At 50.7% G+C, this 23318-nt stretch overlaps 1 protein-coding gene and 1 pseudogene across 8 annotated transcripts in view; one reads left to right on the forward strand and one right to left on the reverse strand.

Moving 5' to 3' along the window:
- Znf423 (zinc finger protein 423) overlaps positions 1-23318 on the forward strand; it is a 319020-nt gene that overhangs the window by 127098 nt on the left and 168604 nt on the right. The window contains exon 1 of one of the 8 annotated variants that reach the window (XM_087206821.1): positions 4634-5755. The exons of the other annotated variants lie outside the window; for them this stretch is intronic. The gene's annotated coding sequence lies outside the window, so the exon portion shown is untranslated. Of the gene's footprint in view, positions 1-4633; positions 5756-23318 lie in introns of those variants that run through there. 8 annotated transcript variants of the gene reach the window in all.
- Positions 9791-10147, reverse strand: LOC147830695 (ATP synthase F(0) complex subunit j, mitochondrial pseudogene; annotated as a pseudogene).

A 23318-nucleotide genomic window follows, 5' to 3' on the forward strand; every position in this document is an offset into this window, starting at 1 on the left:
GCAAGTCTGTGTGGCACACACTCCCCAGCACACACAGGCCTGTGACAGAGAAACTCTGTGGAGATGGGAGCCTGGGAGTGTGTGGCTGTGGGTGAGATGATGTCCCCAGGGCCCCAGCCTGGCCATTGGCCCACCAGGCCATGAATGCATTTCCATCCATCTCCAGGCCCCTTCATCTAAGCAGCTAATTCCTTTGAGCCCTTCTGCCTTATTAAAGTCACAGATCACTTTCCTGAGCTTCATGCTGTCAAGACCAGCCAGCCCGAGTTCAAACCCCCTCCTGCCAGCCAGCCTCTCCTTGAGGGCAGGGGGTGGAGGTGAGGGCCCCTGCAGCCCCTCCTCGGTTTGATCTGCACGCCTCCTTGCAGTGATCAGTGAGGTCGCCTCAGATTCCTTCAGTAAAGCCCTTGGCAGGGATACAAGGGCCGTCACAGCTGTTCTGCACAAACCCGCTTCCAAAGGCAAGGACTGGGCCGGCCCACTCGAAGCGGCTCCTCAGTGGAGGGGTGCAAGGCTGGCTGCGGATTTGGAGAACACTTCTCCCGTCCCTGGCTGTCGCGGCCTCCCCTGTTATGAAATATGGATGGTACCGGTTCCAGCGTTCGGAGACTCGCTGGCAGCGCCGAGCGTCTCCAAAGGCCCGCCTTGTGCATGCACCTAAACACTTCACTGAGCAATCTGTCAACATGTCAGCAACACATGTTTTGTAAAAAGCTTCCAGTGGGAGTAATGACTCCCACCAGGACTTCCAAAATGCTTTGAATTCAGCAGATTTCTATTGCGGGCATCCCCTGGGGTGCCTTTTACAATGCCTACATTTCAGAAATTTGAGCCACAGACCCCTGGGGGTTTCCTTTCATAATGCCTCAAAATGTAGGGTTATATTGTTGGAAGTCCCCATGGGGTCTTTATTAATACCTGAATTCTGAGGAACTGGAAATTACACAGGGCACTGCAGGGGCCCAGATCCACACCAGGAAGAAGAGAAAAACTCTGTGGGGAGATTTTTTTTCTTCATGCAAGAGTGAAAGAGAAGAATTTGCTAAAGGACAAAATTGAGTGTGTTTGAGCTTCCTTCATTTAATCTGCCTTCTAGAACGCTACAGTAAAATCTGCAACGGGGAAGGGGGGAAATGACTTTTCTATTTTTAAATCTCACTTTGATATTTTAGGGGCCAGAGTATGTTCTCTTTTAACACCCAGTGTCGAGAGGTATTGTCTAAAAAATAAATTATTTTTCTTTTTGGTAATTGAAAACACCTTGGCCGCGCCCCTCTTCGGGGTCTCTGCTCTTCCTTAGAGCTGTTAAACTCCTGTAGTGCGCTCCTGTCTCATTATCATTAACCGTTTGGGGTCGGTGTGAGATATTGGCCCTGTGCTCCCCTCCCCTCCCCACCCCTCCTTCTCCTCCCCTCTGTGCATTAAAGATGAGAAAATCAACCTTGGAGATGGTCCAATTGCCCATGTGAACTGGTTTCAAACCATCTCAGCCAGTTGTGGCCATCAGAATAGGAGACAGCAAGGCTGCTGCTACTTCTTTTTGCTGTTGGAGTCTTGAGCGGGCAGAGGGATGTTTTCTTGCCCCCACCCCATGCATGCTTGGACACACATGCAGACACACATATGCACAGTCTCTCTCTCACACACACACACACACACACACACACACAAAGCCATGCACATACACGCACATCAATTTTGTTTGTAACTTGTTCCAGCCTCCACCTTGTATACATTCACTTCCAGTGTTGTTTTAAAAAAAGTTACAAAGCTTAAACATGTTAAGCCCTGGGTTAATTTAAGCTGCCTTTTCCCTTCTAAATCTGGCGCTGACTAGCTTGCTGAAAAGAAGTCTCTTGCTCTCTCTATTTCTATTACAGTTTCATTGACTGGGGCGAGAAAATAACATTGAGGACTTACTTGTAGCTGGCAAGGCCAAGAAATTCTAAGTTGCTGATAAGACCCTCCTCTGCCTCCTTGCTCTCCCCCTCCCTGCTTTCTGCCAGAGTGACTGGATCACACAGGGGACTCGGGAACTCACATCCCCCCCCCCCCAGTGAGACTCCCAGACGGTGCTCAACCATCTGTGGTCCCCTGGGCCCAGCTGAGGGGGCCCAAGGAGGGGGGCCTGCCCATCAGGAGCCGGTTGGGTCAGACACTCTCAGAGATCCTCTGTACCCACCCCGAGCAGGCTGATTAATTAAGCAATTGCAGCATTGATTCAACTTTTGTGATTTGGTGCCAGGGTGCTGGCTGCTGAGTTCCTGAGCTTGGCCTCCTTCCCCTGGGTTTTCTTTGCAGGATTCTGATCTCTCTGTTTTGCAGTTGGATATTCCTGCTCCTTCTTCGTGCCAATACTGGACCCTCCACCCCCAGCAGAACTGGCCCCTGGGTCCCCTGCAGGCACCCACCTGAGCCAGGAAGTCTTGGGGGCTCCTGGAGTGTCTGCATGGGGAGGGGCTGTGGGCCTGAGCAGACCCCGGGAGGGGCCTTTTCTCCTCCCAGCAGGCCCCCTGGGCCTCAGCAAGGGCTGGGAGACTGAGAGGGCCAGGAGCCCTGAGGTACTGATGTGACATTTTTAGCCAAAGACATTTGTTCAGATCAATTTCCAAGTAGCTTTGGGTTGGAGTGCATTCTCCTTTTTTTCTTTTTCTTTCTTTTAAAGACCCTGAGCCTATTTTTCCTTTTCCTTTCAAAGAGATGGAATAGTCTGACCCTGGGAATCCCATTCTTGGCATCTCTTCCCTAAGCCACCATCTCCTGGCTGACCAAGAAGCCTAAATGTCCCACTGGTGCTGGGTCTCAGACCATCTCTGGGTCCTCTCAGGGCTCACTGGGAGGCCCATGTCCCAGCCTGGGGGCTGGCCTGGGAAGTGCTGCAGGCTGAGGGTCACTATCTCCCTGCTCTTGTCCCTCTCAGAGATGTGGGCGGTCAGTTGGGGTAAGGGAGGAAGAGATTTTCCCACAGCCTCTGACCTGGAGGTCAGCAGGTGGGCAGGGGTTCCAGCAAGAAAATATAACCCACTTTCCAAGAGCACAGATTTTCCCCAAACAAGGCCCAAACCATGTAGCAAGGAGCCTCATAGAACCTCTAAAAATTTCATTAAATGGGGGTGGCATTCCAAGAGATACCCTCTCAAGTAAACCAAACACAAAAACATTAAAAACAACTAGAAGCCAGACAATAAAAATTCCTTCTCCTGTGTGCCTCCAAATAAACAATGAAGCCACTACCTTTGGGAAAAGAGAGAATTAGAAACTTAGATTCTTCAGAAACCCATCCTGTGTGCCAAACTAGATGGCGCACCTCCTTCCAGCATTGCAATCCTTGTGGCTCTGGAGAAGGTGGTGGGTGGGGAGTGGAGCCCTTGAGCCCCAAACAGATGTCCAGTGAGCGGAGGCCAAAAAACCTCCCGGAGTAGTGATTTATTTTATTTTTTAGATCTATATGTTTTGGCCACATTTATTTATTTATTTCCAAAGGGCTATTTTTGGTGGCTGCCTGGGCTCCTTTGTAGCAAAGCCCCCTTTTCTAGAATTTCCTTTCCTTTATTAGAGTTACAGCTCAGCTTTGTGCGGCCCCCTGGGGGAGCAGGCCAGCCGCTGGCAATTTCTCTCAGACACCCAATTACCCCCTGACGTCAGTGCGCCTCGCCCTGCTCCCCTGGGTGCCTGCATTTTTTCCTTTGTAACACTAATAGCTGGCTAGCTAAGTGCCTGTCGGCTCCTTGGCAGAGGAGTTGATTGTGTTTTCGGCTGGATACTAAATCCAAAAACTATGTAAAAATGTCAATAGGTGAGTGCACATTGATTTTGGTTAGTCACAGTGATATTTGAGCCCCTTTGGGGACTCTGTCTGGGGAAGTATTTTACAAGAAAGATAATATAACAGAAAATTACTGGAGCTCCGCGGGTCTCTGGTGGGTTTCTTAGGGGCCTGCTAAATTGCTGTAGAATCAACAAATGCTTTATTAATCTAAATTTGTGGTTTTGTTCTTTCTTTTCTTCAGAAGGTTGGAGTTTTAATGATGCAGGCGGCTCCGGGGGCCAGGCTGGGCAGCATGGCCTGCACCTTGGCTGACGGGCTGGGGGACCCTGGCTGGTAATGAAATCTCGGAGGGCCTGGGAGCAGGGCGGCTGTGCTCCCAGCCGGCTTCCTGGGGGAGGTGGAACAGGCTCAGGGCTCGCTGCTTGCCAGGCCGAGGTCTGTGCTAGCAGATAAAGTGAGGGGCTGGGGGCCTGGAACAGCTGTGCCGGCCAGGCTGACTGGGGGAGGCTGATAAGAGCCCAGAAGGAGCCCAGGCGGGTATCATGGCAGCGCCAGAAATCTGACGGGGTATCACGACTGGCAAAGAAAGTTGAACAGGGCCGGATCCGGGGGATGGTTGGCAGACCTGCGGAGAGAGGTAATGGTAATTGATGGAATCAAAGTCGCAGCACAGCCTTGTGTTTTCTTGGCAATTAATTCCCCCTCCCCCTAATTTCTAACTCCCTGGCATTCTTTGAGCCCAGGATGCCCCATGAGTAGTCTGCACGCTCAGATAATCAGCACATGCCCTCCTTGTTTTGGGGGGCGGGAGGGAGGGAGATTCATGTGGCCAAGAAAAGACACAATTAGAGACCCAGATTAAAAAAAAATATATTACAAACAAACAAGTTGCAGAAGAAAACCCCACTGAAAAGTTAAGGATGTGTCACTCCGGGAGCTCATCTGATCTTGCTCTGGAAGGGAAGGAGGAAAATCGATGTCTTTGTAAGAGTACAGGCTGCACATCTCCTAGCTGGGCAGGACAATGTGGAGCCAGGCCAGCCCCAGTGCGTGCCTGTGCACGCGCACACACACATGCGTGCCCCCCAAAGATGCTGTGGGGGAAACAGCATAATGGGACGGCAGTTGATACCGGATACAGATGTGCCTGCTTCTCCTGTGCATGTCTCCTGTCCCCCTCTACCTTTTGTCCCTTGAAAGGCATCCCTTCTCCACAATGGGCTAGGCAGGCTGTTTCCCACCGCCACAGGCTCACACCGCCTGCCTGCTCTGTGGGTAAGGCTTTCTGCTGGCTTTTTGTTGTGTCCCTGACAACGTGCACACGCTGGGACACACCTGCTCAAAACACGCGTGACCGCACAACTCTGGCACTCGCGCCCAGTCCACTGCTTGGCCCTGGCTTTCTGCTTCCTAAGCGCATCCCACCATCCCCCAGGGAGTCCCCATGTCGGCTCTAGGACTTTAGGCAAATAAAACACTCCAAAAAATTTCCCTGGAGTCTTTTGAAATTAAAATTGGTGCACAGTAAACCTGCGTGTCACTCCAATGTGCAAGGCACAGGCCCTTGAATAACTGGAAATTGTATAAAGGAAGCAGTCAGGAGCAGCCTTTTACCTCATGCTCACCCTCTGCTCCAGGGTCCTCCAGGTAGGTAATTATTGTTGGAGAAAGAGCCAACTATTGGCAGGTGATACCGTGAGCCACTGGGGGCTTTAAAAAAAAAAATCACACCCTTGTCCCCTTTCCACATTCTCTGTTTTTTGCTTATTTCTTGGAGCTGCCTTGCTCCCAGCCATCTTTTGGTTGGGTGACATCAGTTCTTTCCTCAGAACCCCGGTGACAGAGGAACCCAGTGGGGAGGGATTGAGGTGCTTCTGATTTTATTCTGGCCTTTTGTCTATTGCAGCCCACCTCAGGAAGGACTGAAATTAGTCTTGCTTGGAGGCAGGGTCCTGATCACAAGCAACTCTGGAAGGTCAGAAAAAGGTGTGTGCCAGCCTCCTACCCCAAGACAGAGGACATTCCTCAGCTAGCCCTTGGGTGACACCCCCCTCACCCCCAACTTTGTCTACTCAACAGGATAGGAGGAAGGAGGGTCTGGAAAGCAGGTTCTGCTGGTGACTTCTGAGCCATCAGAGCCAGGCCAGCCGCCTCCCGGCCCCTCAGCCTCAGAGCTCTGCAGGCTTGCAGATGTTTTGGGGCCTAGAGAGCAGAGAGGGGGCTGGTCCTTTGTCCCATGGAGGAGGCCTCCCCGAGGCCCAGGCCTGCATGGTGGACAGCCACATTAACCTTCCACCCTGGGTGGGTGAGGGGGGCTTGCCTGAGGTCAGGCATATAATGAGGCCAGGTCCCTGGCTATCTCCTGCCCAAGCTCCAGCAACAAAGGCCTAGTCAGGCTGCACAATGAGGGGGAGGTGGCTGGTGGGGGCGGGTAGGTGAGGCCACAGCCTCCTCTGTGGTCCAGAGTTTCCTTCCAGTCCACCCCATGCTGGGCACTTCAAAGGGCAAGAGGAGAGGCCAGGGGCCTGGAACTTTTTCTCCTAAAGCCACCGGAGGTGGAAAAACACCTTGAGAACCTGTGGAGTCAGGTTTTTGGAATCTGGCACCATGGGGAGTCCCTGGCATGGGGTCTTTCTCTGATAGTCCTGTCTCACTCTTTGTTTGGAGTTTGTGCTTGGAATGGCCCAATTACTTAAACCAGAGAGCCCAGCCTTTCAACAATAATGATGCTAATACTAATAATAAAATGTCTTGTGTCTGGAGACACAGTGTGCTGCTGAGTTTGGAGCATAATCTCATGTGTATTTCAGTGACTTCTCCCTATTTAGTGAGGCTGGCGAGTAGGTATGAGGACACCTGTTTTTTCCAGTGACAGGAAAGGAGGCAAGAGTCATTTCTCCCCATTACCTCCTTGAGTTTCCACTGTGATGGTGAGACTTGGGCATTTGGTTCCCACTTTACAGATGGATCCACTGGGATTCAGAGAAGATAGACCTGCCTGAGGTCATACACCTGGCTCGCATGTGCCTACCTTTGACTCTTGTTAATTAATGGAAGATCTCTGTGTCTCCATTTCCTCATCTGTAAAATGGGGATAACAGTAGTTCCACCGCACAGGGCTGCTGGAGCATGCTTGGAAACGACTTGTGTAAGGGCTTGCTGTTTGCTTGGCATACAGTAAATGTCCAATAAGTAGCAGTTCTCTTTCTTGTAGTAAAATTCTCCAGTCTGGGATCCAGGCTCCAGGACCAGTTTGTCTTTTGCCTTATGAGCAAATAAAATAAAAATCTGTACTTTTGCTGAGGGATCATTCATCTGACCTGCCGGGTGTATATCTGCGGAAGGGAGGAGGCTTGGGGGGGAAGGGACCTGCTCCAATCACAGGGAGAGTGGGATGTTAGGATGGGAGTCAGAGGCTGACACAGAGGGCCTCTGTGTCCTGTCTTCAGGTAGAGGAATGTGTAGGTATTCAGCGATTCTCCCTCATGTCACTTACTTGCACAGGTACTTTTCTTGACGGGCAACCAGATTGTACTTGGTACCTTGGAAATGTTCACCAGTATTTCCCAAGATCCCCTTAACTCTTCCCCAGGAAGCTGTTAGGAGTAGCCTAAATTTGGCTGCCTTGTCCCCTTTACCTATCACTATGCCAGAGGGCACCGACCTGGGCCAGAAGGCATCAGAATCCTTCCTGGGTAGAGGAGGGCAGGGCTTCTTTTCCTGTCCACAGAGCCCAGCGCAGGTCCTATGGTGGCTGCCTGCTGCAGGGGAAGAGGGCATAAAGCCCTAGACCATTGGGAGTCCAAGCAATGCAGAGAGGGAAAGAGAAGCTGCCCACGGGGCAGCTGGTACCTGGGCCACGTTGTTTCTGAGCCCTGCTTGCAAATGGGCAGAGACTGGATGTTTTTGCCATGCAGCTAGAAAGTGTCCAGAAGCTTTGAGAAGTGGCTGGAGGCACTAAAACATGTGTGGGGTTAGAAATTTAATGCATCCAGCCCAGCTGAACAGGCCCCTAGCCATTGGGGGAATTCAGTGGACCTCCAAAATCATTTGGTACAATGAAGACTTTGTACTGTTCATTCACTCTTCCACACATGTATCATTTTTGGGCAGTAGGGGTTAGGGAGGTACTGTTTATTAAGCACTGGGCTTGGTGCTTGGTGATACCAAGCTGAATAACAGCCTTGGCCTCCAGGAGTTTAGTTTTCCTTCTTCCTCACCTCCCTCCTTTGTTCTCTTCCTCATTCCCTCTTTTCCATTCAGCCAATGAATGGATGAAGCATCTTGATGCCCTGTGCTGATAATAGAGGTCCACAGAAATGAGCAGGGCATGGGATGAACAATGTTAGATAGAGACTGAGGAGAAATATCATGAACACTGGCATTGGGGGTTTCATGAGACTTGGCCTTGGCCTTGACACCAACTGACTGTATGAACTGGACTCAGTCATTAACCTGCTCACAGCCCTCAAGGATGAGGGTGTTGAATGGTATGGCTGCTCTGGTCTTTCGTCTTTCATTGCAAGGAATAGAGCTGTATCTCCAACTGGCTTAAGAATAAACCTCAGGCCTGGCTGGATCCTGGGAATTCATCTCTCTTGTGCTCTCGTTGCTCCATTTTTCTTTGTTGACTTCACTCTGCCAGGTCTTTTCTAAAGGAGGGCAAGTTAGTCCTCCTGCCCCCAGCAGCTCTTGGCTCATATCCTCCTTGCTCAGGTAGAGCATCTCTTTCTTACAATCTCAGGAGGTCTCAGGATTCACTCTCATGGGCTTGATTGGTCCTGTGTCCACCTGTAAGCCAATGTCTGTGCTTGAGAATGCAGTGCTATCTGGCTGGGCACAGGTCTCAAATCACACAGGAGAAGAATGTTTGCTCAGGAAGACAGAGTGCACCACAGAAGGCAGGGCTGGGTGCTGAGGAGGTCTAGAAGCTTGAAGCATTCTGCTGCAGTCATCACTATGAAGACTTAAAACTTTGTTCATGCAGGAGACAGGCTGGAACCTCACTGGCTGTGTTCTAATCCTGGTTATGGCTCTTGCTGGACAAGTTCTTTAACTCTCCATGTCTCCATATGCTCATCTGTAAAATTAAACTAACAGTAGTATATACCTCATAGGGTTGTGAGAATGAAATGCCTCATCCATGTAAAGTGCTCAGCATTGCTTGGCACCTGTAAACACTTAAATATTAACTATTATTATTTTCATTCCTTCACTCACTTTCATGAACTCTTACCCAATCAGAGCAGCAAGTAAATTAATCATACAGTCTACCTTTGCAGAACTTAGGGGGATCTTACGATTATTTTTTACTCATTTGTTTAAGAAATATTTTTAAGCGCCTATTGTGTGTCAAGTGCAGCACTAGGCTAAGCTGGGCACAGGAATGAAGGAACAGCCCTGCTTTCATGGAGGTTGCAAGGTATCCTCACTAATTCTTAGCTTCTCATCTGAACAGTATGGAGGATGGTTTCTTCTGTAGATAGACTGCTATAGAGAACAGGTGTGGAAAGTATGTCACAAGTCCAACAGTGGCTCTTTATCTGGCATGTCATCAGTGGGTAGACATCAGTGGTCCACCCAGGAGTTTATCCCCATTGCTTCCTGCATCCTTTCCTAAGGCCTCCTTCACTGTGGCTGGTCCACCTGGGCTTCTGTGCTGCCAGCAAGACGGATGAGGTGGTCACAGGGCCCCTCTGTGGTCTATCGAGGGATGAGTTCACACTTGGATTCAGGTGTTGGTCCCTGGTGAGAGCCATGCCAAACCCTCACCTCACTGCAGCTTGGGGCTGAGCATCCTGTAGGGCTCCATGGGGGGTGGGTTTGGCTGCTGTATGCACTGAGATGTATGCTGGGATTCTGCCAGAGAGCCCACAGGGAAGAAGGCCCCACTGTTTTCTCCATCTGAGCCCACAAGAAGGGTCCTCACCTGTCATGCACTGTGCATAAGAAACAGGGCTGTGGAGAGCAGCTCTCAGCCCTCAGCACCAGGATCAGGCCAAGCAGTGGCCCTGTCCCCAGGCCTCTTGTCGCCACCCTGCTGGGTACTGGCAGGACTTGTGCTGACCACCCTGCTGCCGAGCCCTTCTCACATGCCCCATCTTTTAAAACTTTTTAATCTCAGAGATACACTTATTTACTGTGCCACAGTGGACGGTACTCACTTACAGGCATGTGTGCCCAAGTACAGCTGGCGGGAGGGTGAGGACCATGAGCAGGTGCAGGCTGTGAGCTGCTCAAAGCTTTACTTCTCTGTCACCACTCTTGATTTTATAAATGATGACGCTGATAATCCCATCCCTACCAAACCTCCTGGTGAACTTAGGTGCAGTAGGACTTCATGGACACCCAAATATTTGTAGTGATGCTTTGGGACATCTCCGTGCAGGACCCACAGCTCTTGCTGTTCCAGAGCCCCACAGCCAATGACTTGGTGACATGCCCCATCGTCATCCCACTCAGATATATTTTTTGGAAATTCTTTATTCTAACCTATGAAGAAACAAGCTGGGTGTGGTGGTGCAAGCCTGTAGTCCAGTTCCAGCCCTTGGGAGGTTGAGGCAGGAGGATTTTGAGTTTGAGACTAGCCTCGGATACATAATGAGATCCTGTCTCAAAAAATTAAAAAAGAAACTGAGATTCAGTAACTTGCTAAAGGTGGCTCAGAAACATGGCAGGGCTGAGAGGCAAATCCATGCCTCTTTCTCCCTAAAGCCAAGGTGCTTGGTCACTAAGTTACATTTTCCTACAAAGTGAACATTGGTATAGACTCAAGCATCTTCCTGAAGGTGGCTGATTTTCTGTCCACACATTAAAAATTTCAGACCAGAATTGCCAGGAGGGCAGGGCCTGAAAGACTAGGGAGGACTTTCATATGTACTCCTTATTTCTGGGTACACATCCCCAGCCTATCTTTGTGGACAAGCCCTCCTGGCAACCAGGGACCCAAAGGAAACAGCAGTGAGTCTGCTGCTGCTAAGAAGTGATCAAGGCCCGATCAGCACCCAGGCTGGAGCCATTGACTGCTGGGGGAGGTCACCTCTCCTGCCTCCATGGGCTCCCCAGAGCCCATGTCTGGTGAGAAGGGCTTCATTAAGTTTGCTTGCAGACTTCCTCCCTGTCCACTGCACTACGTCCGGGCCCACCGTCTCCTTGTTTGGAGATCTGAATCCTCCCGCCCTCCTGACGCTGAGTTCCCTGGTTGCCTCCTGGTGCTGCTGTCTCCGTCCCACATGAGGTAGGAGCCTTCCAACAGGGAGTGCATTGCTGCCTCTTCTGTAACCTCTCTGATCTGTACCTTTCCCCCAAATGTCTTGACTATTGTTATTATCAGTAGGGCTGAAGAATCTTTGGAGAAAGGATTGGGATCTCAAGCTTGTGTTCAAATTCTTTCTCAGCCCAAAGTCTGTGATCTTCAGCAGCTCCCTAGGAAATGGGGCCACTGAGGCCTCCCTTGTCTGGTGATGAGGCTTTAGCAGGGTAGTGAGTGTGAGGGGCTGCATAGCACTGCACACTGTGGTCACTGAAGGGTAGACTAGGAACAGGATGTGCCTGGGGGCCAGGTGGATGGGGAGGGAGGCTCAGCTGGGAGATTGTAGGACGGGTTGGTGGGATAGTTCAGGCCACAGTACCAGGGAAGACCCAGGAGAGGCACAGTCTTTGGTAGGGCTGGGCCGCTGCCCTGGGAGCTTTTGGAGACTTATGGAGTCCAGAAATGCATCTGGGGAAGAAAAGGAGGAATGGCCCTCTCAGGTGCTGCCACAGACCCATCACCCACCTGGACACCTCTGTTGGTGACCTGGTCTGTCGCTGCCCTTTGAGGAGATACATGGATACCAGCAGTGGCTCACCATGCCTTTGGGGCTGCAGGTGCTTGCAGCAATGCTGTAAGCCTCTTGTCCTGGACATGAGAACATACTGACCCTCTGTGGGCCTCAGGGCTGGGCTTTGGGTACTGCTGACAGTAGGAAAGCAGCATATCCTTGCCCAAGTCTGCTGTCATCCTAAACCATCACAGTGATGAGTAAACACAAGCAAACGCATAAATAAGAATGAATCCCTCTTAGTCCGCCTTCTGCTGCTGTAACAGAAGAGCACAAATTGGTTAATTTGTAAACAACAGAAGCTTATTTGACTCATAATTCTGGGAGCCAGGAAGGCCAAGTTCAAGGACCATGTCTGGTGAGGGCCTCCTTGCTGCATCTTGATCTGACGGAGAGCATCCCATGGGTCAGAACATACATGAGCAAGAGAGAAAAAGAAGGGGAAGAGTTGCAAGCTTATCCATTGTCAGGAGCCCACTCCTGTGATACCTAACCCACTCCAGTGCTGATAGCATTAATCTATTCATGGGAGCAGAGCCCTCATGACCTGATCACTTCTTATAGGTCTCATCTCTAGACACCATCCCACTGGGGATTAAGTTTCCAACGCACCAACTCTGGGGACGACTCAAGCCGTAGCACTCCCTTGTCCCTACAACTAGACCTACAGCCCCTCACCTTTGTTTTTGTGTTCCCGAGCCAGGAGCTCTTGGATGCTAGCCCCAGGAACCCAGTGGTACAGGCTATTCCCAGTCCAGCCTGGGCTCACGCTGGCACCTGGAACCTCTGTGGTTTGAAGTAAATGGGACACCCAGCCATAGGGTGAAGGAAAATGTAGGAAGAAGAAAGTCCTACAACCTGGAATTCATCTGCTCTCCAACTACCACACCACATGCTGGCATGTGAATTTGTAAATTTTTCTTTCTTAATGAGTCACTCATTTATCATGTGAGTAACATAGTTATGCTCTTTTGTTTGTGTATGTAAATTTAAAGCACTCGTGCTTTAATTATTCAAATTATTAGACATTTTAAATGTACTAGTGTTGTGTCACCTTGGCCTAACATTTCTTCCTTTTCAATGCACCCACGGTGGCTTCACTGACCATCTCCCGCCCTGTGGGGAGCTGCCTGGATTGGCCTCTGTGGCCCAGAGCTCCATGGACTTCCCTTCACCCAGCAAGAGGGAGGGCTCCTCTCCTGTCTTGTCTGTTGAAATGATCTCTTTGGCTCCTCCTCTTAATACAAAAGACCCAGGTCTGGGCCCAGAGTAAGTTATTTGTAATGCATTTTTAGAGTCCATATTGCAATATTAGCCATGACTATCTGCTGTGTAGAAAAAGGAGGAGCTTGCTTTTGAAGTTTAATCCAGCTTCTACTTAAGCTCAGTCCCTGGGCAATCCTTTTTTCTGCTGCTGAGCTCAAACAGCCGGTTCTCAGGTTTGATCTGCTGCCCCACGGAGCCCTGCCCAATGTGAATTTGAAGAGTTTTTTTCCCCCCACTCTCAACCAGGGAGACTTGCAAAAAAAAAAAAGAAAAAGAAAGAAAAAAACCTGACTGATTCTGCAGCATCAGCTCCAGTGGTGGTACCCTGGGTCCCCCCTGGAGCCCCTCTGACTGTTTTGGGGTGGGGCCCACCCTGGCTGCAGCTCCTCTAGGGCCAGTGAGTCCCTTCCTCAGGGTCTCTGAGGAGCCCCTCTGAGCTCTGCTGGTGGACTGCAAGCACTGGGGAGTCTGGGAGTCCTGTCTGGCATGTGGGGGGCAGAGAAAAAGGAGGGAAAAAAGGGAGGGAAATGAAAGGCAAGAGTTTGTCGGGAACTGGTGCTGGCGGTGGAAACAGGAGCCTCAGCAGGACAGAACCTGGTGGCCTTCAAAACTTTTCTTCTCCCCTCTCACCACATGACTCGGAGGATGCAGCAGTAATTAAAGGCCCCCCTGGCTCCTCATTTTCTGTGTCCATGCCTTTGATCTGGCTCATGTCGGGCAGCTATTTTCATTGTTCCTGCTTTTCTTTCATTCTTTTTTGATGGCAGAAATGATGATCTTTGATTCCAGAGTCGGAGGTGGGCAGGAGAGTGTTACAGGTCTTACATAATGCATCTTTCACATCTTATTTTTAAACGCGAGCATAATCAGGGCCGGGCAGAGGCTGGGCTTCATTTCCCCTTGTGTGGGGAGGGGAGGTTGCCCGCCCTGTAGTGCTGGCCTGGGGGTAGGTGGGGACAGCCAGTCTGTGCAACTGAATGAAGATTACTAGAGGAAGCTTCCCTCAACCCCTTTCTAAATATAGCCTGGAGGGAGTTTTTCCTAATTGTTCCCTTATGGCAAAAAAATTGCTGAGAGGGAGCAGGACAGGGAAGACTCCACCAGCTCAGCCCAGCTTCTCTTGGCAGCTCCGTGGGAGGCCTGCATGAGGTTTATTAGTGGATGTTAATAAACTATGGGGGACGAGCCACAGGAGGTGGTACGAGAGCCGCTACTCAGGTCCCCGAGATACAGTGGAGGTGCTGGGCTCGAGGAAGGGAGGTGGAGACCTAGAGGTGGGTGTCACCACCTGGCACCTTTGCACACCCTTCCTTGCACTCATCTCCCAGCCATATATGCTGAGGGCCAGAGAGCAGGTGAGGCTTTCTGGATAGGAAGAAGCTTGTGCTTCAGGCCTGGGATGAGGTTGTGCCCGGTAGTGTAGGACTTGGCATCATGCAGCTAAGGCCGGGAAGCCAGGGCTGAGGGGCTTGGGCGAACCCAGGCCACCTGCTTCTCCTGAGGGCCAGCTGGTTGGTGGCTTGGATCACCTGGCCACCTCTTTTGGGCCAGTGTTGCCCAAACTTCCAGATTTCTAAAGGAAGCCGGAACTTTGGATCTTTTTTTTTTTTGGTATCGGGGATCGAGCTCAGGTCCTTGGGCTTGCACGGCAGGTGGTGAAACCACTGAGCTAAATCCCCGGCCAGAATTTTGGATCTTTATTAGAAATGTCTTGGAGAGATAAGAACGAAGAAATTGCTCTCAGTCAGGGAACAATGATGGCAAAGGTTGGAAGGTAGGAAAGCCTGGGTATGACTGGAGAGGGGACACTCAGAGCCTGGGGCTGCCCAAGTGTGGCAAGAGGTGCAGGAAAGGCCCTGCAGCCTCTGCGTGGGACACAGCCTGTGCCTGAGCCTGGCCAGCTGCAAGGGGTCTGCAGGACACTTCCTGGCTTCCTGGCGGCGAGTCCCTCTTGCTGGGAGGTTTCTGCACACTGCCGGAGGCCTCCAGTCAGCACCACCGAGTGCTCGGCCTTTGCTCCCCATCCTGCCACCATGGGCACAGGCCTGTGAGAACTGCCCTGCACTTGGGGCAGCTCTCAGGAAGGCTCTGAGGCTGGCCTCCTGTCCACCCTGCCCAGGCTTTAGGACCAGAACTTGCATTAAATTCTTCAATAAGTATTTATTGAGCATCTGCTATATGCTAGGCTCTGTGTACATCAGCGAGCAAGAGAGGTGGGGGTCTCTCCCCTTGTGGAGCTTATAGTTGAGAGAAGGACCATAGATAACTCATCATACCAGTAAGCACAGGATGTGGCGGATGCTTTAGCACTGGGACAGGTTCTGGGGAGTGTGTTGTTAGGCGATATTGTTGTGGTGCGAAGCTCATAGTGTGTACTCCACCAGTCTTAGTGGTCTGGGCTACCACCCTACGTGGCCTTGGTGCAGTGGAGGGATGGATGCAGTGAATACATGATGGATGCAGCTGTTGCAGGTGTCACAGTGACAGTGCGGTAGACTGTTTTACAGAATTTTTCTTTTTACCAGAAGGAGCATACTCTAGTAATGACAAAAAGTAGTGTGAGCAAATACAAAAACCAGTAAGTATCAGAGGCATTTGTTAACACTATTGAGTATTACTATTCATCCTTGCATGTGCTACACTGTCATACACTGGCAGTCCAGTGTCACCACAAATAAATGAATTAGGTGTGCTTTGACAATGGGACAGCCAATGCACCACTAGGTGATAGATTCGTATAATCTCAAGGGGTCCTCTTGCATTGGCAGTCTACTGTTGATGGGGATGCCATTACGTGGTCTCTCTGAAGGGCTGACAATGGATAGAAATTATGGGGTGGTGGGCCTGGGGAGTACTCAGAGCACCAAGGTGGGGGAGTTTCAGGAGTCAGGGACCATTGCTAGCAGTGTCAGGGTACATGGTGACAAGGGGAGCTCGTGGAGGGGCAGGTTTTGGCATCAGTTGATCTGTTTGTCACCATAGAGCTCATTGTTAGGCGACAGTGGCAGGGGCCAGGTGGTGCAGGTGGTGCAGTTTGGTTCAGGTGGAGGAGATGGGAACAAAGGGTGTTTTTGAGAGCTGCTTTAGCTAGCAACATTGACATGGCTCAGATGGATGAAATGTAAGAGAGTGGGGTAACAGGGGGACTCCTGAGTTTCTGGCTTGGGTATTGGTGAGATTGGAGGTGGAGAATCATCCCTGTCCTGACCAGTGCTGGGCCAGGGGACAAAGTGGTGAGGACAGTGGAGTGTAAGTCCAACAAACCAGAGCCTGGTTTCTGCAGGCTCCAGAAGATCCCATGCTTCCTGAGGGCAGGGGCCTTCTCTGCTCTGCCAGCTGGGCCCACTTGTCCCTGGTCTGGCCCACAGTAGGTGCCTAATAGTGTCTCTTGAAAGGAGGTAAACCACAGTAGGATGGGGGTGCTGCCTTACCATTGAGGATTTCACCCAGGCTGCCCCCACTTCAGTTTCTGGCAATGAGAACTTGGTGGTTGCCATCTCCTGGAGGGAAACCCCCCTGCTGGCCCAGGTGGCTGTCCAGTCTCCCTTGCTCTCTTCTAAGTCCTTTTGGCCAACCTGCCTGGGCTGCTGGTGCTGAGTACTGGGCCCCTGGGCTGTATATTTCCACTTGCCATTCAGGCTGCACACAAACCTGCTTTGCCTGGTGTGCATGGGGTCTGGCATTCCCCACTGCATCACCTGTCAGGGTCCTTCATTTAGGAACTTGGTAACACTTGCCTGCAGTTCGGTTGGGATGGAAGTGGGGGTGCTGCTGATCCTGGAGGAAGGGGCCCAGAGGTGGCTCAGTTTTGGGGCAGAACTTCTTGGTAGTGGAGGCTCTGGGAACATGTTGGCCCCTAAATGGTTTCCATGCTCTTGGTGAGCCAGATTGCCACTGTTGGCCAAGACAGGTCTCTTAGATTTGCCTCTTCAGGAGCCTGATGACATGGGACCATATTCCACCTGACCAGTCCTTTGGGGGACTGTGCTCCCCCTTTCTTCATCTTCATTCCCAAAGCAAGCTTTTCAGACAGACCTGGTCAGGTCAGGGCAGACAACAAGAAAGCAAATGTAGCATTCACATGGGTGCTGGCCCACAGCCTGGGGTCTTTTTACCCTTGGCCTATTTCACCATCCAGTTTTTGCACTAAGTAATGACATTATGTCCTCATAATAGCTTAGACATGTCTCTTTAATTTTCTCTGGGCACTCTGAGAATTTAAATATCCCTTATATGTCTGTCTATGTTATTAGTTTACAACCTGAGAATTCAATAGATGAGTCAAAGACAATACAGTTAGTTGACTTTTGATAAAAAATTTCTCATTATCCAAACACTATTTTTATGGTTATGTGTTTTCTCTTGGTTCTTGTCTATACACATATGGGTTTATAGGATTATACCAGAGAATACCTAATCTATTCTGCTTTTTGTCCTGGGAATTTGTGATTAGAGCCACCTGATGGTCTGTGGTCCTCATAGCTGCCCTTCGTGACGGCTCCAGGATCCAATGTGGGATGTGGATGACGTGCTCAGCCTCATGCCTGGCACACTGGAAATCCACTGGAGGCCTCTCTTTCTCTCATTTCCTTTTGGATGAGGGACTCTGAGGGTCTGTTTTCGATGTGCCTGTGGCAGAAAGGGAAGAGCTCTGAATCTGGGAGCGGGATAACTGAATTCTAGCCCTGGGGTACCACTAAGTGTCTGAATGAACTTGGCCCTTTGTCCTCTGGGTGTCAATTTCTCTGACTAAAGAGTTGATCTCATCTACCTCTGACATTCCAAAGTTTGGGGCTCCACAGAAGGAAAACACTTAATGTAGCATGTAAGAATATACATACTCACAGGGGCTGGGAGTGGAGCTCTGGGGTAGAGTCTTGCCTAGATCCATCTTTAGCAAGAAAAGAATAGACATATTAAAGAATATATTAAAGAACAGACATATTAAGAATAAACTCTCAGTGTTAAGTGTGTGACTATACTTACATCGCATTCTTAGGGGCTCTTCCCCTAGTAGTGATGTTACACTCACCTGGTAGGATTTTCTCATCAATGTCTGTCTCCCAAATAGGTGGCACACAGGACACTAAGTGTCTGTTGGGTGAAAGGTTAGACAGTAAAGTTGGGGGCAGATGCCAGGCACCCCTCTGCCACCTGTCCATGAGATTGTGATTGGTGAGGAGTGCAGACAGATGACCAGGGCCAGCTCCAGGCCTCTGGCTGCTGAAGGTCTGTGTCCTAGAGAGGGGCCCCCTTCTCAAACCAGGCAGGGAAGGAAAAGATGCTGGTCCTCCCTCCACCCTGAGTCTCCTTGCCTTTCACGGGTGCTGGTGTGGTGGAATTCCTGGGCTGGTGGTGGTTCGGGAGCCTCCTAGATACCCACTCTGCTGACGTCCTGACACCCACTCAGAGCTGCCAACAGAGCACAGAGAGCAATTGTCATCCCAACAAGAGAACTGCCATTTATAGAGTACCCGTGACAACATGCAACATCTACAACATCTACCTCATCATCACCACAGCCATGGGAGATGGCACTGGGTCCATCATTCCCCTTTGATAAATGAGGAAACTGGGGCCACAGAGGTTCAGCAGCCTGCCCAAGATCACCTAGCCAGGAAGTGGCAGGGATGGTATTGAGCCTGACAGCCCGTGTGCCCAACTCCTACTGCTTCTTGGGCTTGGCACCCCCACTAGCTTCCTGCCTCCTCCCTTCCCATCTCCCAGGCCCCCCCACCATGCCCTGGGCGACTTCCTATCTGTCAGAGGTTCTGTTCTGGTCAGATCCCATGCCCTTCCTGGGATCCCAGACCAGGGCAGTCGCTGCTGAGGGAGGTGAGGGGAATTTTCCAGCCTCCTCCTTACTTCAGCCCCTGGCAGCCTGGGAGGGGCTGGCAGCCGCAGCTCCTCCTGGGCTGGACCTTCTGTACTCAGTGCCTTTTGCAGAGGAGGTTGGCAGCAAGCTCTCAAGCTCTGCTTCCCCTGCTCCTTTCTCCTGTGGTCTAGGGAGGGGCCGGAGGGATGGGGAGGGAAAAGGGAGTTGACAGAAAAGCTGCAGGGTAAGGGAGGTTAGGGAGGGGAGCAGGAGAGGACAGAGCCTGGGGGGAAATGAGGGGAAGGGGCAATGGAACTAAGGAGGAGAGTGCAGGGTGGTAAGAGTGGAAGAGGAAGGGGAGTGGAGTGGAGGAGAGATGAGGGGAGGTAGAGAGCACAGGCGGAAGAGATGTGCAGAGATGGAGGGAGGCTCAGGGAGGACGGCTGTGTAGGAAGACTTGCAGCTCCCAACCTCTGTACTGGGGATTGAACTCAGGAACTTTTCACCCAGCTACTTCCCTATCCCTTTTCTTGAGATAAGATCTCACTAAATCACTGAGCTGTCCAGGCTGGCCTTGAACTTGTGATCCTCCTGACTCAGCTTCCCAGAGTGCTGGGATTATAGGCCTGTGCCACCACGCCTGGCTAGAAAGACTTCTTGATGTTTGAAAATCATAACATATGGGGATTGGCAGTCACAGCATAGGCAGAGATTGGAACATTACCACCCCTGCAACCTCCAGGAACCATGGGGAGGTGCTTGGGGTGGCGGAGGAGGCTGTGTGCTGGGCACGCTTGCAGGATCCCCTCACCTCAGGCTGGGCTTGGTGGCCGTGACCTTGACATAGCTGATGTGAAATGATCCGGTCTGAAGTCTCATCAGTCTCCACTTTGCCATTACCCTCTTGGCCTTATGAAGTCTGCCGCCCCTGAGAATTGGACTGTGCTGATACAAGTGTACAAGTTGCCGGGGATTTAGCTCAGTGGGTCCAGTGCCTGCCTCGAAAGCGCAAGGTCCCAAGTTTGATCCCCAGTACCAAAAAAACCCCCCAAAAAAACCCAAATGTACAAGTGTTTCTCCCCTCCCTTACCCCCAAAGCCCTTGGTGACCAAAGCTGTCCTACCCAGGGGGAGGCAAGCTGCCAAAGAGAACCCATGTTTTGTCTTCCATTTAAACTTGGGAGTGGCTTCATGTGGGAGATGGTGGATTCTATTGTTCCCAAAGTAGAGCTACTGCCGGCAATGGCTCAGGATAAAGGAGGTCTTTGGTGTTCAGCCATTTCTCCCCAACCCATCCTTTATTTCTTATTTCCTTTCTATCGGAATTTGTACCGAATCCCCCCACATCACTCTTTCTGCTTTGTTCACCTGAGGCTTGAGCCCCTGACCCTCCAGTTCCGGACAGCTTTTGGTCTCCTCACTGGGAAGGGCTGCTGTCTAGCTTTGGGGCTTCATGGAGCAGAGGGACACAGAGTGGATTGTGAACAGTTCTAAGTTCTTTATCCCCGCCATCCTCGGTCAGCACAGGCATTGTTGGGCTAAAGGGTGTGCTTTTGCCTGTGACTGCTGGCCCCTGATTGGTGCTGCTGAGGAGTTGGAGGCTCAGAGAGATCCATGGGGTGAACGGAGGGCCCAAGAATGGCAGCCTTCAGTGGCATCCCTGAACGTTTATGTGGTGTGTATTGAGTTTATATCTCTCATCAGATCCTTTTAATGCCATTCATTCATTCATTCATTCATTCAGTGCTCCTCTGGGTAATGTCACATCTTTGGAAAGCTGGACTTTTGGTCTATAGGAAAATCTGTATAGAAAAAGAAAGGATAGCAGGTCCAGTCTGCACCCATGATTTGAGAAATTGTACATAGCCCCAGGGAAAGATGAGATAGGGCTTCAAAACCTGTGAGGACCAGAGACTTTGCCTTCAAAGCAATGGGAAGGCTTAGGGGCATGAGGTGAGGTGACCTGTGCTCGGTGCTGCGTCTGGATTCCACTGGACCGGGTGGAACATGTTAGGAGCCTGTTTGCAGTGATCTAAACCTGCCACCCAACCACTCCATGGTGACTTGGTGAAGGTAGTGAAGCTGAACAGTTAGGAGGACAGATGGCAGGACAGACTAGACTCAGGACCAGCCCAAGGTAGAGTGAAAAGAGGGAGAAAAGACCCTGATCAGGTGCCTGGCCTGGGGAAGTGATGGCACGGAAAATTCAGGGGAGGAGGGCAGGACTCAGGTGTGATAGATGGCTAATAAACTCTTCACCTGCTTTATTATTTCGATTCACTTCCAGTCATCTGACATCTTATGTAATCTCTCTTTTATTCCATTTACTCTGTTACCCTCTCTGTCCGCACCAGATGGCCAAGCCCACGAGGGCAGGGGCATTGTCTTGTTCCTTGCTGTAGCTCTACCACTCAGAACTATGCCTGGCACAGGGTTCAGAACTTTCTTGGTTCATGGCACCTTAAATGTTGGTAGCAATTTCCTTTTTTTTTTTTCTTTTTTGGTATCGGGGATCAAACTCAGGACCTTGCACTTTGTAAGGCAGGCGGTGGAACCACTATGTTAAATTCCTGGCCCAGTTGGTAGCAATTTCATGGCATCTCTAAGTCAAAAGAAATACCTAACCATTTTTTTTATTGAAGCATTCAGTTCTATACAACTTAAATATTTCTGTCCTAACAACTTAGTAGCTGTTTGAAAAATAAAACACATAAACCCAGAGAAACAAATAACATTTTAATTTTATTCTTAACAAAATTATTAGTGGGAAATATAAAATGCACATTCTCATTTAGCAGGTCCAGGTAGGCCCAAAACAAACTGCCTGCCTGCCTGTTTGCTTGCTTCCCTCCTCTTTCTAACTGGCCTCAGGGGCTTCGTACTGAACTACGTCCCCAGACCTTTTAGAATTTTTTATTTTGGGGACAGGGTCTCACTAAGTCAGTAAATTTCCCAGGCTGCATTCAAACTTGCCATCTTCCTGCTTTAGCCTCCCAGAGTGCTGGGATTACAGACATGTGCCACTGAGCCCTGCTCCAAAACTGCATTTCTAATCACCCCCAGGCAGTGCCCAGGGTGCCAACCTGGAGCACCTTTTAGATATGTATCTTTTTTTTTTTTTGGTACTGGGGATTGAACTCGGGACCTTACGCCTGTGAAGCAGCTGCCGGAACCACTGAGCTAAATCCCTGGCCCTGGGAGCACCTTTTAATAGGTGACTGAGAACTCCTTCGTGTGCCAGCTCCACTTCTTTCTAACACTCTCCTCGTGACTTCTGATCTCTGTGGAGCTTCACCATCCCCAGGCACGAGTTAGAAGGTCACTTGTCCATGTGATATAGTTTCAGGTGCCGAAGGCAGCTGTCCCTTTGTGCTCCAGCAGAAAACCTCGCCAGACCCTGCCCAGGGCTCTTCGAGGATGGCAGTCTAGTCAGTGTCATGGCCTGGTCAAGGACATTGCTGCCCGAGGTTCCCACCCAGGGCAGTCTTGGGTGCCTGGAGTATGCCGGGTGTGCTCCCAAGAGGGGCTGTCCCGCTGCTGGCTGTCTTCCCCAGAAGTCACTTATCTGCTCTAGGTGCAGTGTCAGGAAGTCTAGTGGCCGACCAGATACCCCTCTGTGTCCCTGCTCAGAGCAGGGTCCCAAGGTGATCCTTGCCATCTCCTCATCAGTGAGCACAGCCTTCTCTTGCCTTTCCTCTGGCTGTCCAGGTCTGGGAACATGAACTTGCTAGCCTGTGCACAGGTGCACATGCGCACTGAACACATGCATGTGTGTGCACCATTGGGAGTGCCTGGCAGGGCTCCACAGCATTGGTGGAGGGGAACTGGTGCTTTTGCATTTCTTGGAAGTTCAGCCTTCGATAATGTAGTACTGGGCGAGCAGGTGGGCCAGACCAGGGCTCTTCCTGTTCCCTTAGTTTCGGATGGCCAATTGACTCATTTGTTTCCTCGTTTAATTCCTTGTACAGTAAGCGTTTTCGTGTTTATTTGCCAGCCATGGCTGCTGTTCTGAGCTGGAGGGCTGCAGTAGTTACCCGGAGGAGGGAGCACTGTGGTGTGTGTGTGTGTGTGTGTGTGTGTGTGCAAGTGCTTGTATGTCTGTTATACACCTATGCACAGTTTTGTGTGTGGATGCAGACATGTCTGGGAAGCAGATGTGTGCACTGTACATGCCCTTCGCGTACACACAGGTGCGTATACATGAGTGTGCACATATATCTGTGTACAGGTGTGTGTGCAGGTAGGATCAAGAGTGCAGCACTTTGGTGCCAATAACATTAACTTTGGAAACTTCCTTGGCCTCCATCCATCCCAGGCTGGAGAAAGGGAGTTGCTCTTTGGTAGAGCAGATTTTGTAGCTTGGCTTCATGTGCGTGTGAGCACTTGGGTGTGTTTTAATTAACTAGAACATTTGCCTGGAAATGAACAGTGGTGGCAGCCGGCGCAAAGGCAGCTGGAGGGGGTGGGGCAATTGGCAGCCTGTGTTTCAATGCCAGTCCTGGATGATCGCACCATGGGAAGGTGGGGTGGCAGGCAACCCCTGATGCTGGTCACTGCCCTGGCTGAACTTGCTGGAATTCTTAAGACTCTTCCTAACCTAGTCAAGGTGGTCTGGCTAAGGGAGATGTGCAGCTCCTGATAACATC

The sequence above is a fragment of the Heterocephalus glaber genome, unplaced genomic scaffold (assembly GCF_053883595.1).
Source record: "Heterocephalus glaber isolate CG9 unplaced genomic scaffold, H.glaber_assembly_v1.0 deba00000071, whole genome shotgun sequence".
NCBI lineage: Eukaryota > Metazoa > Chordata > Mammalia > Rodentia > Bathyergidae > Heterocephalus > Heterocephalus glaber.